Genomic DNA, 15066 nt, shown 5'->3' on the forward strand with positions numbered 1-15066 from the left:
CTATGTCCGACGCTGCCAATGCCAGCTGGCTCCAAGATGAATCCAATGCTGGCCAAGGCTGAGCCCATCAGCAACCATGTTAGCACCTCTGGGATAACACAGGTAAGAGGTGGGAGGGGAAACTGCACAACAGCAACTGCAGCTGGAGCACAGAGGAATGAGAAAGTGTAAGAGAAATGGCTCTGCAGACACAAGTCTCTGCAAAAGGAGAGGAGGAGGTGCTCTGGCTGCTCGACTAGAGATTCCCCTGCAGCCTTTGGTTAAGACCATGGTGAGGCAGGCTGTCCCCCTGCTGCCCCTAGAGGTCCATGGGGGAGCAGATATCCACCTGGAGGACTCCACAGTGGAGCAGGTGGATGCTTAAAAGATGGTGTGACCCCATGGGGAGCCCATGCTGGAGTAGGCTCCTGGCAGGACCTGTGGCCCCAAAGAGAGAAGAGCCCACATAGGGGCAGGGGAAGAACGTGACAAGTCCTCCCCCTGAGGAGGAAGGTGCAGCAGCAGCAGCAGTGTACGGTGAACTGACTGCAGCCCCCATTCCCTATCTCCCTGTGCGACTGGGGTGGAGGAGGTAGAGAAAAATTAGAAGTGAAGTTGACCCTGGGATGAAGGAAGGGGTGTGGGGGGAGAGCTTTTAAGATTTCATGTTATTTCTCATTTCCCCAAGTCGAGTCTGTTTTGCCCACGACAGTAATTGGTGAGTGATCGCTCCCTGTCCTTTATCCCAACCCATGAGCCTTTCGTTATATTTTCTCTCCCCTGCCCAGCCTAGTAGGCAGGAGTGATAGAGTGGTTTTGGTGGGCACCTGGCACCCAGCCAGGGTCAACCCACCACACACGAGCAATCCTTATGTGTGTGTCTTGATGGACTGCATCAGGTGGCAGCAGTCATCTCAAACCCCCTGTGTTCATATTGCCTCCTCCACTGTCCTACACCTCACCCTGCCGCTTGTTCTTTAAAGTCTCTCCAGCCTGGCTCTACTTGTTCTCTGAAAAATGTGAATATCTCTGACAACCTGAAAATGGAAAATAATTTTTAAATTTTGTTTTTAAATATTAATCTATTGGATTCGTGTAATGTATGATGCTTTCACTTCAAAAGCTACTCCAGAGTGTGCACTGTGGACAGTATAGATAAATATATAGATGATAAAGAAAAAGCAGCACAAAACTCACCCTAGACATTTATCTAAAGAAATGCATGTTAAGCATGCACAAGTTTATAATATTTTGTATTAAACACACTTGAATATTTAATTTCATGCCATAATTGCCTATGAAGAGACAACAGAGACTTCTGTCATAGGTGTTTTCATTCATCCTTAACCCAAAATGTTGCATCCTCATTGTCACTTAATGAAAAGAAAAATAAAAGCATAAAAATAAAATAAAATAAATGGCTATCTGTTTCCAAGTCTCTTTAGTATAATTCTGATATTTTTTTATAGTATAAATGTCAAGCCTTACTTTGAGCCTCAGAAGATACAGCTGCATTAACATTTGAGTTTGAATCTGAGATGTGCTTTTGAGTTGTTTCTCCCTGTGATGCCCATATACCACACTTTGGATCATTTCTATCTAGTGCCTTTCCAGTAGATGAAAATAAACTACAGTAGGGACACAAGGAGCACAACTGATGAGCTGCTGCCACTGAATGTTTGGTCTGTGGGATCAGGGCAAGTTTAGTCCCACATAAAAGCCCTCAAGGTATGGGTGGTGGGTTCCCAGCGCCAGCCATTCACTCCACAAGCCCACTCCTATCATGACAAACCACTTACTGGTACAGGTTTAGCAACTGATGTCTGGTGGTACTGATGCCAGTGATAAGTGTGCTAAACAGTTTCTGTTCTTCATCAGCTCTGAAATTACTATTTTTTCAATCCACTCTCTCCTCTCTCACTCCTGAACTGTAACACAGGTCAAATAGGGTATCTCTTTGCTAGCTATATATCGCCTTTTTGATATTTATACAGTATCACCACTTTTTCATCTTTTTTAAAAAGGTAAACAGTCCAGTCTTTTCAGTCTTTTCTCAAGTGGGAAATTTCACACATCCTTTTCCATTCCTGTCACCTTTCTCTGAAATCTGTCTTGCTTTGGTACAAGCTTCTTGTGAAACTTGGGAGTATTGGGTGTACAGTCCTAAGTATGTTATTCCAAATGCCAATGCATCATCAACTTACATTATTGATTGCTTGTATTTGAAACATATTCTCTATCCTATTCCTTTTGCAGCCTAACATCTTGCCTGACCATTAAATTAGAGCTGTGGTCAGCATCCAAATGATCACTGGGATGCCCACTGTTTCACTCAGCTGCCTTTCCCAAGCCACAGCAGGTAATTGAGAGTTCTGTAAGGCATTTGAGCACATCCATTTTTTCTCCCCTTCAGTGTGCAACACTTTGTCTGAACACAGCTGAACCTTTGATGACACCATGTCACCCATTCATCTAGTTCGATAAGGTGCCTCTGATGCTTCTCACAGCCTTTTCAGAATTTGACTAATTTGGTATTCTTTGCAGATTTAGTGAGTGCACAACTACCTTTTTCCAAATCATTTCTGAATATCCTGAGCAACCCAGGAGACCATATGGATCCTTAAACAACCCGAAAGGTAAATTTTTGCCATGACGAAACATATATACTTAAACATACTTTCTTTTTTTCCTACCTCAGAGTTAACTAAAAGTCTTCCATGAGCAAACGTTATATGTGTTTGGGTTTTTTTCTCTCCTCTCTCAGTACTCAGAGCTGTCCCACCCATATAGGTGCAAAAACAAAAAACAAGAGTCCATTAGGGTCAGCAAGAGGAAGAATCTTGCCCCAAGAGCACTCCAAAACATTGATGACGGTTATGATTCCCAGTGGTATCCACTAACAGTTCTGTGCCTCCTAGGAGTAATTTTCCTCTATTCTATTGCAATTAAAACAATACCATTTTCCTTTATTCCTCTGTCAGCCCATATTTGTCTGAGGTTTCAGGAGCACTGTGTGTATGCCTCTATTTTTATTTCAGTTTTATTTTAAGGGAAGAACAGTGCATGATATGGCATTGCCCAAGACTGGCAGACTCAAACATTGCATGGAGGAGAGGGACAGGAAAGGTGCCAAGCATGAATTAAGTCTGCATTCTGGCAGAACAATGCTGCATCATACAGACATGTCCTGGAGCACACAGCACCCTAGTGATAATTTCACAGAATTAATTTTCCCAAAATGAAAAAAAAAAAATGCAACAGAACAGAAAGGATGAGGCAAATTACCAACACTAATCAGTCTCTCTCTCTCTTCCCTTTCCCCTTGTATGATAATTATGATAATTAACAAGCTAACAAGCTTCTAGTAAAAACAGTTCCAGAATTTCAATGTATAATTAATATTTACATCCATAACAAGTTGTCATTTGTGGTGCATGTTGATTTTCTTTTTTCAAAAGAAATTGCGCTTTATACTCAGAAAAGAAAAATTTTTTGAGAACATGCACTAAAAAGGCATTCTAAATTCAGAAATCTTGTCCTTATTTGCTATTTGTTTATGCAGGGATATGCAAGTGTTTTAACATCTGGGTTTCTACAAATTGTGAGTGCATATATGTAAACAGATGCAGTTTCCTTCTTTTTCTTCACAGAAGGGCACACCACCACCATACTCAATATAATTTGTTTTTCAGCTGGGTCCTTGCACATTAACTTGTGTCATCATTTAGTGATCTGTAAAACCAAGTTCAGGAGGCCAGTCATTTGCAGAAATTATGGGTCCTTATAATGCAAAACTGCTGCTTGGTCCTATATGTTTTCTTCAAGAAAGCTGGATCTGCAGCTTTCCACCTGCAGGAGAATACAGAGCAGGAAGCAAATTCTTCACTAAAACAGGCTCAAATTTCTCAATGCTCATGCAGGGTGGTAGCCATCCTCAGATATCACAGTGATGATGGACAAGAGTTGCATTGACAAATAACAGTCAACAGCCACTTCTCTTTGAGTATAAAAGCATCACCCACGGGCAGCTGGATAAACTGGCTGCAACAAACACCTTAAAATTGTAGCTTCTGCATTACAGCTGAAAGATGTTATAACCTGAGAAGTAAGAATGGTACTGTCTCAAGAGCAGGTATTGACTGAATTCCTTTTAACCCAGCCCTATGTGATGGCTCTCATCTCACCTTATGGCAAATGACTGTCCTCAGACTCTCACAACACCGTGGCATTTCAGAGGAGTAACCAAAGGAGATGGGACAATGATTCACTTGGCATCAAAAAACAGGTTAAAGGTTAAAGCAATGGAGATACAGCCAAGAAAAATTCTGAGAAGATTTACTATCCTTATCATTAATATTTGATCCAATTACATATGTTCTTCGGCCAGCTGTTTTTCAGGTTTTGTCTTCCCCACAAGTGCAATAACCAGAAGAAGACTGAGCAGTGGGGTGAAGTGCCTGTTCCACCAGCTCAGCCCCAGGGGAAGGACAATGCTGCTTGCAGGGTGGGAGCCAGCTCATTCTCCAGCTCCCTCCAGTGGAGACCACAGCCCATGCTTCCAGGGTATCCGCTTGACAGAAGGGTTGGGAATAGGGAACAAGGGGAAGAAAAAGGGAGGGAATACGCACCTGGGAAACTAGGGTGGCTTCGAGTCTCTTTATGACACAAGTATTCCAGAAAAGGAAAGGCACTATAAATATCCACAGCCCAGAGAGAAACTCATCTAAGTAGCCAACTTCAGAAGGGAGTCAACACTTGATATTTAAGTTGAAACCAAAGGTAGACTTATACGAAAGTGAAGTCGGACCTGAATTCTGTCATTACTTCTTTGCTAGATGAGATTAAACATGTGGTCTAGATATACAGTCAAGTCCACAGAACCTGAACTAATTAAAACACTTCATTAAATCAGTAGCTCACATCCTAGCTGTGGAGCATAAGCATTCCTCTATACCAAGTCATCATTCCATACAATATTTCATGGGGAAAAAAAAGAAAGAGTCATGACCTTGTGCTTTTTCCAAACTAATACATAGACAGATCCCTGTAAATGTTGATAGCAAAGTCATCTTGGATCTGTTTCCCAAGTGACTGGAAAACCTTGAATGAATTCTCTACGAACCCCCCTTGGTTGGATACTTGCACAAAATTGATTAAACATGCACAAAAAGTCAGAACGGAAATAGCTCTAGTGTGCAAACCTAGAAAATGCCTTCTAAACTCTGACTCCTGTAGTTATTTCGAGCCTGAAGGTGGGTACTTTGCCATGATGAAAAATGGAAGAAGTATTGCACACAGGATGCTCAACAGCTGTTGGACCACACGTTTGATTAATAAGGGCAGAATAATGACACAGGAGATTTAGATTTCTTGCACAAAGCATTTCACCTGGTACCATATGGCATTTAATTAAGAAACTAGGACACTACAAGATAAAAGCTCTTAAATTTATTAAAAATTAACTGATAGTTCTCAAAGTGCAATTTGAAATGGGAAATCTTTATTGTGGGCTTCAATGTCCAGTAAGTGGGTGTGACTTTTATATGTATAACGTATATTTACATCTATTTTTATCAGTGGGGAAAAATGAGTTTTAGCATTGCAGGTGGCACAAGATAACACCTCTATTTATCTATGTGTAATTTAAGCATTATGGTATAAGTTAGGCAGTTCAGATGGCCCTCTTAAGCCATAAAATATTGTGATAATAGAAAGAAATACTGTGGAAAGCAAAACATTTCTCTGCTGCAGAGTCAGTCACTTACTAACTGTGCACTGATCCAAAAGAGGGAATATTTAGAGATTGTTTAGGTAAAGAAATAATTCAGCAGCTCCACAGAGGCACAGCTACACAGAGGAAAATTAACAGCAGTAAAGCGAGCCAGTAAGAAGAAGGATGCAAAACTGCATTAAGAGTGACTAAATAATAAGCTTCACATGAAGAAGAGGAAACAGGAGGGACATATTTTTGCAGGAGTTTCAGTTGAATCAGGGAACAGTCCAGAGAGAGATAGAACAAGTCTACCTAGACATGATTCTGAATGAAAACTGCCAACTGGAAAAAGAAGTTGAATAATTTAGAGAGTTTCACCCTTTACCACCTATTCAGCAGGTTAAGAAACAAAAATAGGACAAATATATACTTGTGTATGTGTGCACATGCTTATTATTATTTCTTCAGATCTTTCTCTAACATTCTGCTGAGCAGTTTGTGACACTATGTTAGAGTCTGGCACAAAGCCTGTCTGTGCCTCTGTATGCTCGTACTGGGTCTGTCTGCAGTCCCAGAGCACTCCTAAGGATGCAGCTCTGGAAAGGGTAGGATGTGCAGCAGTGGGTGGCCCAAAGCTCACAGTGCAAAGGCAAGATCCTTTCCTGAGATCTCACACTGGGCTGTGAGAGATCCTATGATGAGAAAATTCTGTTTAAAGGCAATTTTGGCTCACTCTAGACTGACACTGAATCTCAAACATAGAAACATTTCTCACAGGTGGGAAATATTGCTTCTTATTCAGTGGTAAAGTAAAAATTTGGCATGGTCTTCATCATATTTTTGGAAGATGTCCCAACAAAGCTCCACTGACTGGACATGCAAGCTTTATTCTCAGCACAGGCAATTCAATTTTACCAGGGGAACCACCACCACTGGCTGCTTTATTCACTTAGGGTCTTTTTGATAGCTTGGATTCAGGCCATGGGGACATGACTCAGATCTTAAAATCAAAAGCCACCACTACGTTGAGCATCCAGATTTTCAAAGGGCCCCTGTTTGATTGAATGTGTTTTAAATGAGAGTAGAAAAGGAGACAAATCTATTCACATAATAAATAAAAGCCTCCACTTTGGGTGCACAATGCAAGACTTGGAGTTCCAAGAAGCTGTTCTCATCTCAGAACATGGCTGCATTAGGAAGATAGTCCAGAGTGGCTACTCTGTGTTAACTTTCAGCTTGGACATAGTCATTTTTCTACTGAATGCTGCCTACATTAGACGTTCTGGAGGTGAGTTACAAGGAGTGACCAATACGCATTTTTTTGTGACAAACAAAGGCATCTCTACAAGGAGATGATTCAGAGCATTGTTTTAAATTCACCCCCTTGCACACACACGCACTTATTTTGCAACAGCCTTCCCATGAGGACTGGTGCTAAGGCCATAGAAATGTATGCTATAGGAGATATGCTCACTGGGGAAAAACACAGCTTTTCATCATGGTAGATGCGCCAATGTCCTCTATTTTGCTCTTTTATTGATCTCATTTTACCACATGTGCCCTCAGAAATAGGAGTATTGTTTCCATTAGTCCTCAGTACTTCTCCTTTTATGTCATTCTATAAAAACACTCGAGCACAAGGCAGTGCAAGTTCCCTGTGACAGTCACGGCAGGATGGCTTTCCAGACTGGAAGGAGGTGGGTGCACTCCAGCATGCCATACTTCAGCCCCCAGAGAGGCTACAGTGTGTAACTCAGAACTCCCAGCTTATGCCTGTACAACCCATACCTCACAGCCTCGATGGCTGAGGCAGAAGGTGGTTGAGGCAGAAGGTGGCTGGAGAAGGCTGGAAGATGCAGTAAGGTTTGCCCAGTCATGCCAAAATGTGAGTTGGGCAGGTGCTGTTAGCAGGGAAGAAGAGTGAATGGGCTTGATCTGCAGTCAATCTCAAATACTTCTCAATCAATTGGATACACTCTTGTGCCTGCTTATGGATGGCAATACCCATGATGGGCATGGGATATGAATGCATCATCATGCAGCTCTCCTTCCAGAGAGGATAATACAGTCTCCTTTGTGGACAATTTCCAGCACCTAGAGAACGCTAGGAAAAACCAATTGCTCGTGACAATCTTGCTCTGCATGGCATTTCAAGGCAAGAACTCCCTGGAACTTCCCTTTTGTTCCCAGGAGAACTTGACTCAGCCCAGGACCACACACCATCATTTATTCTTCACCAGTGCTACCCCAACCAGAGCTTTTAAATTAAGAACTTTAAGAACCAGAACTTTAGAACCAGAACTTTAAATTAAGACATAAATCTAAAAAGATTCCTTAAGAATCAACGTAAGTTTTTCATGTAAATATGGGGTCTGTATACAGCAAAAGAGGTAGAGATGAGGAGAAGAAGAAAGGAAGGGAAGCAAGCGAGCCCATACCCAACACCAGGAGCCTTGACTATACCCATCACAAAACATCAGGAGAGGTACAGTTCTCCTTCTCCTCACTGTACTCATAAGAAAGTGAAGCTCTCTCTCCCTCACATACTCTTTTTTTCTGTCTCTTTTCTTAATCTTCTCTGAGACTTGTCTCTTTAATCAGTCATCCTTGCTGTATGGTTCTTTAACTTGGATAATCTTCTAGATTCTGGAGTGCCTTTTGTCAGAGGAATTCCTGGATGTACAGCCCATTTCATGAAGTTAAGAATTGCTAAACTAAAAAAGGGCCAACTAAAGACATGATTCTTTGTTCATATTAGAAATCCTATTTTAGCAGCAGCTACTTTTAAGGAACTCTAACAAAATCATAGAATCGCTTGGGTTGGAAGGGACCTTAAAGGTCATTTAGTTCTAACCCCACTGCCATGGGCAGGCACACCTTTCACTAGACCAGGCTGCTCAGAGCTGCATCCAACCTGGCCTTGAACACTTCCAATAACGGGACATCCACAACTTCTCTGAGCAACCTATTGCAGTGCCTCACCACCCTTACAGCAAAGATTTTCTTCCTCATGTCTAATCTAAACCTGCTCTCTTTCCATTTGATGCCATTGCCCCTTGTCCTGTCACTACATGCTCTTATAATGCTTGTACATTCATGTTACTGTATTTTACTTTATGACAAACAAGACTCTGAATTTATGAATACCATGACCTGCCCCTGTGTCTCATTGGGAATTTGGACCTTAGGCTGCATGCTTGTTACCCTCAACCTTAGAGATTCCAATTGTGTAGGCACCATTAGAACTAATTTCCCCAAATCTGTTCAATTTTTGCACTCTGAATGTACACATGGCTCTCAGTCACATGCAAAAAGCTCCATACAAAACAAGTGAGCTCTCAACAGAAAGTGACCACAGGGAGACGCTGGGGTCATGACCACAGCCCCGAGTCTCCTGGACGCATTCCCCTGAGTAGGAGCATGGGCTCACCGCCTGCCTTTCACTCTGAAGCATGTTGTGCCTTCTGACCTGTTCTCTGCACTCGCATGGAAGGAAAATGCCCATCACCTTGCTTTCTTACAGGCCATTCACATAAGGGAAAATCAGGAGCTTTGCCTTAGTCAGAACGTGCCAGCATTTGAGTCAATGGCAAACTTGATTTTTCTCCCAGTAGGTAAGAATGTGCTTCTGTGCAAAGTAACAGAAGATATCCTCCACCACCCCCTCCTTATTGCCTATTTGTTTTCTCCCAGTTAAGTCTGTGAGGAAATCCTCTTGGTAAAGCCTGTTAATAAGATTAGATAAATGTCTTTGAAACCAAAATGCTGATATAAAAATCAGAACAACAGAGCACCAGCTGGCTTTTCTTTTGCTCATTCAAATGCAGCTGGAACGCCACAGCCAGTAATGTGCAAACTGGGAGTGATAATCAATAAGCAGTGAAACAAGAGCGAGATGCCTCTGGAGGAATTTTCCCTTGGTGAGAAAGATGGATTAACTCTAATTCTCAAGGCAACTGAACAAAAAACATTTGCCTAAATTCAGTCATAGTTTAAATACTGCTCCAGAGAAGCGTGACAGCCTGAAATAGCAGTGAAACAAGATCCTCCAGTCACAGCCAATGATGATATTTAATGTAGGCAATGGCCTTTTTTTAATGCAAGGTAGCTGCTGCATTGTACAATAAGGAACATATAATAACGATGTACAATGATTAAAGGCTGTTTAGTTAAGGACACGATGTGAGAGAATGATATTGCTGACGATTACAGCTCTGTGCATACAGAGGCATGCAGTTCTGGGCAGCTTATCCAGCAGGGTGCTGTGTACACAGCAGGCTAAAGACAGAAACATTAACTAAATCACAAGATTCGGATCATTTATCTTATCGTTGCATGGGGGAAGAGTTTATCTTTCAAGCAGGCACACCTGCTCTCCTTGTAAAACTTTACTCATGCCATTACCAACTGTGTTCTTTTTTCTCGTTCAAACATGCCGCTGCAGGAGTAGGATGGAGCCAAAGGCGGGTGTCCATCCCTCTGGAAGCCAGTACTCGTCTCTGCATCTGCACATCCTGACTCACACAGGAACACCTGGCCCATATCAGGGCACCGGTGCATGGCAACAGCAGACAAGCTCCATTACTCATTCATGTTACCCACAAGAAGGGTGCTGGGCTGAAGTCGAAAATGCGTTAGAGGCTTTTGCAGAAACAACACACAATTGTCCTTTGTGCTTCTGCCCCATGGAACAAAGTGATAGGAATTAAACTGGGGAAATTAACTGAATTTGAGAATTTCATGGGATGTGTTAGTCTAGGGAACTGGGTTAAAGAGCTCATTGACCTGGATTTCAGATGAAACTGTCGTGTTTTCCAAGAAAAAAATTATGTGAAATGTCAAACCTCTGGCCAAAGGGAGAACTCTTCAAGGGTGGAATCAAACCCATGTGGATGAATGACCACCTCTAAAAGTGTACTGAATTAAGCAAAGATCACACTAATACTGGAAATTTGGATTAGGATCTGAAGAAGTCATGTTAGGGCTGAGAAAGTATGCCATCAAAGTTGAAATTATTTCAGTTAATCTGACCTCAACCTGCAACAAAAACCAAGTAAAAAAAAATCAGTTACTGAATATAATGAAACCACAGAAAGTGAGGCTCTTCTGAAGTTAAAGACATCACAAATGTTCCATCACAACCTGAAATCTAGATGAAGGCTTCACCATCAGGCCTTGTGAGGGAAGGCGATGTAAAAGGTGGAGGCAAGGACAGGATGGCTAAGAGGAAGGCGGATGCAGAGATGGCAGCCAATGCATCCTAAAAAGATGTAAACTCAGAAAGGGACTTAGCAAGACCTGAAAATAAGCGTCATGGGATGCTGTAAGATCAGAGACAATATTTTAAAAAACTACCTCAAGCAAGAAACGGGAAAGAGAGATCTAAATAAATGCATAGTATTGTTCTAGAGGAAAAAAAACCCACAACAACCCCCCCAAAATAAAACAAAGAAACAAAAAAACAAAAACAAAACCAAGAAAACCCTAAATCAAACTCTGCATGCCTAACTGAGGAAGGCCAAGAGGAAAAAGACCTTTATTTATGAGCTGATCATAGAATGACCGAGACCCATCAACAGGAGATGTTGCAAGGGTCCTAGTGCATAGCATGTGAAGTAAAGCCAGTGCAGGCAGACAGGCAAGTACTTCTGCTGTTATGCTAGATGGTGGTGCAACCTCCTCTGCCAGACTGAGAGGGTTAGGCAAGACTGGTCCTATGGATGAGAAACTAAAGCAAGAAGAGGTGCAGGGAAAGGTTACTGGGTGTGTCCATAAAATAACAAACCTTTTTTATGAGTGGACACTAAAAAAGCTGAGCTTGTTTAACATAAAAATATACAATCTGAGAAAGGACATGGTTCCTTACTATAAATACATCAAAGTGATATGCAAACATTAGATAGAGAGAAGAGCCACCCAGGCTCAGTAGGGGACAGTACCGGCACACGAACAAATTAATATGAATGGGCCGTGAAAAAAAACTTGGGTACTAGAAGAGGGTTTCTAAGCAACCTGAATAAGGTTCTAGTACAGCAGTACAGCAAACAGATAAGTAGGAGAGACAAATTATTTCTGGTATTTGATAGAACTGAAAAAGTCTGCAATCTGGTTGACTGTACCAGCAGCATACAGCACCTAGGAGGTCCCTTCTAGTCCCATCCTTGGCATTTTTAAATGGTTTTCACTAATTGGAGGGGAAACTACACATACAAAGGTCAAACTCGGGATCTTTGGAAAATTTGTATAAAAACACCTGAATAAATAGAACTTATATTAGGCCACTTTGTAAAAGTCAAAAGGAAATGATAGCTTCCTCTTGATTGCTACCAGCTGCAATCCCTGCCATCCAGCAAGGCTGTTGTGAATCCCCACTGTCACAGATCCACGGACATACATGACCACCAAAAAGAGTTCACACCCTTTTTGCCATGAGCCTGCAGAATTCACAGCGACAGATCATCATGCTGCATATGCCAGGCTGCAGGGCTCTCTCCATCATGCTTCCTTCTTTCCCACAGACAGGACTGCACCTTGCTTGAATGTTAATGAAAACAAACTCTCAAAATGTCCATGTTAAATAAAACTCCATGAATCAAGCACACACATTTGCAGATGTGGTTACTCTTTCCCGAGATCAGTCATGTCTCTTTTGCTTCAGTACGTTCACCTGCTTTAAAGTAAGGAATGCTAGACAATCTCTATTGGGCACTATCTGATTTTACCTGGTACAGATATTGAAAAAAAAAAAAAAAGAGCCCAACAATAACACCCCCCTCCATCCTCTTTCCCCCCACCCCCCGCCCCCAGCTTTATACACATGCAAATCACATGGGAGACTTCAGCCAAGAAGGAGAAAAAAAAGGAAAGGTTACAAATCAGGTTAAATTGGCCAGTATTTCTAGCATGAATAATAGATTGTAAATAAATAAACAATGGTGTGTGGTAAAGCTTTAAAGCTCACAACGTGATTCCTCATGTCAAGCAACTACTGATTAATTTGAATAGAAATTTAGCAGCAAACTGGAAGATAATTGCATAGAAGCTCTATATCCTGGATCCAGAGCGCAGGTGCTGGGCCACATCTACCCCCGAGGATAGCACAGAGACCATTATTCTTTACCAGAAAACACCCTGTCCCACTTTTACAGCAGAAGACTCAGGAGGACAGAGAAATGCTATCAATTTGATGGCCATCAGTTCTGTAATCATCCCACAGACATCTCCCCAGAGATGTATTTAGTATTAGACGCATTTTCAACCAAATAAATATTCCAGACTTCAGTGTTAATACACCATTAAAATGACACCATCATGCGACTATGGAATGGAATACTGTAAATTAGATCTCAAATATTACAGGCAAGATAGAAATAGCTATTACTCTCTCCCCTGCCCCTTTCACCATCACTGCCCAGCCTCCCAAAGAAAAATACTTGTAAATGAAACAGAAAAATTGCTTGCTTGTAACAATGCCTGTGACTTTGAGGCAGACACTCTTTCTCTGCTGATGCAGATTCCTAAATATCAAGACATGAGTGCTGAGAGGGTCAGCCACAGGATATTTTCAGTTCAGAGTGTGGTGTTGAAGAGGTGAGCTGCGTTTGCTTTATCTTCCCTGCTGCCTCTTTTTCTCCTCCCTCTTCCCTCACCTCATCTCTCCCTACCCCTTCCCTTTGGCGCTATATAAACCAGAGGGCAGGGCATCCAGCTGCTTCCACAGCAGAACAATGTTTGGGCAGAGTCCATGTTGACACAAGTGCATTATATCCTGAAGGGTCAACTGCAGCTTTTTTTGTTGTTGTTGTTGTTACTTTTTTTTTATCAACTGTGTAGAATTAACCTTATGCTTTTACACAGATGCCATTCATCCAAAATTTATGAGCTCATCCAATTGTCATCTCCTATCATTGTAGTATCCTGCCAGTTTAAGAGTAATATTATTTTCCCATTAAAACCACCAGAAACCCTCCCCTTCCTTAACATATAATAAGGTACATGTAGGAGTGGTTAGACAACCAAGATTCCATTCTCCCGTCATGTTTTTTTCTGAGAAAGGAGTATTAGGAGGGACCTTATCACTCTCCACAACTACCTAAAAGGAGGTTGTAGTCAGGTAACGGTCAGTCTTTTCTCCCAAGTAACAAATAACAGGACAAGAGGAAATTGGCCTCAAGTTGCATCAGGGGAGGTTTAGGTTGGATATGAGGAAAAATTTATTCACCAAAATGGTGGTAAGGCATTGTAACAGGCTGCCCAGGGAAGTGGTGAAATCACCATCCCTGGAATTGTTCAAAAAATGTGTAGATGTAGCACTCGAGGATGTGGTTTTGCGGTGAACAAGGTCATGTTAGGCTAGCAGTTAGACTCAGTGATCATGGAGGTCTTTTCCAACTTTAATGATTCTGTGACTCTCTCACCTAAAGGTCAAACACAAACTCACAGTATAGCACCTCATGGTCCAAATGCTAACTTGGTACCTCAACATCTACCCTGTGTGCAGTGGAGAGCTGTCCAAAGGCTTGGCCTGCTGTACATAAACCCTTTCCACAGCACACCTACGCTTCTTGGCCCTGTGGTTCCTTAGGAATGGTACCTTTGACACAGTAGGGCCCGCAGCGTACAGCCAGTTTGAGAAGTACCTTGGTAAATGCACCGTCCTTTAGTTCTGAAGGGGCAAAACAGCTTTAGCCACCTAGAAGTAACAAACAGCCCAGTAAAAACACTCCAACTTTCTGGGAAGCAGAATCGTTACTCACCTTTTCCGAAAACATCTCAATTCCACAGAACGCTCTTAATGTGAAGTTCAGCCAGTGGAGTTGCTTGCAGAGAGGCACATCTGACACAAGGAAAAAGTATTACAAGTAAAGTTCCTCACAGATTTGAGACTGACATTATCAGGACAAGCAGACTATGGTTCTTCTAGTTATTCTGCTCACATTTTCTGCACACTGTAAGTTTTTTTTCTGGTGGCAGTATACTTAGTCTATGAAAAATGGACTATCTGATGGTACTTGAGTTTTCCTTCTTCAATGGAATGTCTACTAAAATCAGCACTAAGAAACACATCCCCACCCACCTCACTTCTAAATATTGACTGCGTATCAATAGTTTAGTGTCCAGATACATTTCAGATACAAAACAATCAAAAAAATTAAAGAATTAATTTTTTTTTAAGGAAACTTCCACCATTATTTTTTCTGGGCAAAGCCTTTGTGTGTTCACTCTTCCAAAACACAATGCTGTGGTATCTCAGAGTTTCTGCAGTGGCAGTGTAGGCACTGTACTCTTACGTTTCATTGAGTGCTCGTTCAAAACAGCTGTATGTTCTATATAAAACATGTTTACATAGTAAATGTACTTCCTGTAGACACAAA

This window comes from Pseudopipra pipra, chromosome 3 (genome assembly GCF_036250125.1).
Source record: "Pseudopipra pipra isolate bDixPip1 chromosome 3, bDixPip1.hap1, whole genome shotgun sequence".
NCBI lineage: Eukaryota > Metazoa > Chordata > Aves > Passeriformes > Pipridae > Pseudopipra > Pseudopipra pipra.